The sequence below is a fragment of the Schistocerca piceifrons genome, chromosome 7 (genome assembly GCF_021461385.2).
Source record: "Schistocerca piceifrons isolate TAMUIC-IGC-003096 chromosome 7, iqSchPice1.1, whole genome shotgun sequence".
Taxonomy (NCBI): domain Eukaryota; kingdom Metazoa; phylum Arthropoda; class Insecta; order Orthoptera; family Acrididae; genus Schistocerca; species Schistocerca piceifrons.
Window position 1 is genome coordinate 281,582,995 of NC_060144.1, and position 2,090 is coordinate 281,585,084.

Genomic DNA, 2,090 nt, shown 5'->3' on the forward strand with positions numbered 1-2,090 from the left:
GTTCGTTTTTTGTGGACTCAATTTCCGTACGTGCTAAACATCTGAAAGACGTAACGTGCTAACCTCAGATTCTCATCGTAATTTTTTTATCCACAACACAGAAGTGACTTTTCAACACCTTTCTTCATTTCACTACGTACTGGAAACACAAAGCCGCATCCTGAAGGAGGCGGCCGGCGTCACAGCAGAGCTTCTGTTAAGTTTGGAAGGTAGGAGGCGAGGTACTGGCAGAAGTAAAGCTGTGAGTACGGGACGTGAGTCGTGCTTGGGTAGCTCAGTTGGTAGAGCACTTGCCCGCGAAAGGCAAAGGTCCCGAGTTCGAGTCTCGGCCTGGCACACAGTTTTAATCTGCCAGGAAGTTTCATATCAGCGGACACTCCGCTGCAGAGTGAAAGTCTCATTCTGGAAACACCCGAAGATATTCAGCCACTATCCACTACATAACTCCAGTGTCAACCACATCCGGACTTTTGATACAGCACCACGACTTCATCACGCAAGGACCTTCCAGAGACTCCCAACGACGGACCTCATTGGGCGAGCCTCTTCCCCTTCCCATGGGCCAAGCTCCCTACCAATCGTTTTTCCTGCACCTCTTCATGCTCTACCACTTGCTCAGCCATTGGAGGTGGCGATACTGACGTGCTTGGAGTTCTCACCGGTCCCCCATTTATCTCGCATTTCCTCCAGTTACCTAATATTTGCACGTCTTTTCCGATTCATTCAAGCATTCCTTTTGAGAGTTTTTCAGTGCCTAGTCTGCGCAAAAATCTTCTGACTCCCTTTTCAGTGTCTCGTTCATAGTCGCGGTGTACAGATATCCTTCCTGTCCTAATTAAGACACATGTATTCCGAATTCTCTTCCTGGGCCTAATAAATGCATGTTTTCCTCTTTTACATGAAATCTATCACATGGTCGCCCTTCTGGGCGCAACATTCCGATGTGTCAGCGGTTCCCGCACTCATTTCCATCTTCAAGGCATAACCTTTCTCCTTTTCAAATGCTTTCGTACTCGTTTACGCCGTCCAGGCACAACTATTGTTAATGTCAAGTGCACTGTCGCACACCTTTATACCCCAGGAACAACGATTTTCGTTTTCCAGTACTCTCGCACTCATCTGTGTCCTCCGGTCCAACAGTTATACTTTTCAAATATTTTCTCACTCATCTACGGACTCCTAGAGAACAAATTTCATTTTGTAGTGCGCACACACACATCGACGTCTTATGGGAGCAAGAACTTAAATTTCAGGTGCATTCGCGCCGGGATTCCTGTTAGCATGCTATTTCCAGTGTGTTCTACAAATACATCTACATCCGCACTCTGCAAGTCAGCGTGCGGTGATAAGTGGAGGGTGGCCTGTACAGCTACAAGTCGTTTCCTTTCGTGTTATACTCGCAAACAGTGCGAGGGGAAAACGACTGTCTACATGCCTCTGCAAAAGACCTAATTTCACTTAAATTACCTTCGTAGTCCTCACACATAATGTACGTTGGTGGCAGCAGAACGTTCTGTAGTTATCTTCAAATGCCAGTTCCCTAAACTCTCTCGGTCCTCGGAAAGATTGTCGACTTCTATACCAGGATTTACATTAGTGTTCCCGAAGCATCTCCGTATTACTTGTGTGTTTTCTGAACCTACCGGAAACAAATCTGAAGTGCTTCGATATCTTCCGTTAATCCGAGCTGGTGCGGAGCCCCATCACTCGAGCAATACTCAAGGATGGATCGTACTCATATCCCGTATGCGGTCTTCTTTACTGGAGAACCACACTTTACCAAACTTCTCCCAATAAACAGGAGTCGATGATTCGTCTTCTCTATTACAGTCCTTCCATGCACTTTCCACTTCGTATCATTTTGCACTATTACGCCCAGATATTTAACCGACATGACTGTCAAGCAGCACACTACTACTACTGTGTTCGAACATTGCGGGTTTGCTTTTCCTACTCGTCTACATTAATTTACATTTCCCTACATTTGTACCTATGTGCAAGTGATTACACCAACTACAAATTTTGTCTATATCTTTTTTATCTTCCTTAAGAAACTCAACGACTGTACCCTCCCTTACTCCACTTCATCA

At 45.6% G+C, this 2,090-nt stretch overlaps 1 non-coding gene across 1 annotated transcript; it reads left to right on the forward strand.

Annotated features, from left to right (window-relative positions):
• Positions 1-262: 262 nt before the first annotated feature.
• On the forward strand, positions 263-337 carry Trnas-cga. Its single transcript has one exon. It is a non-coding gene; the product is annotated as a tRNA-Ser (tRNA).
• The last annotated feature ends 1,753 nt before the right edge of the window (positions 338-2,090 follow it).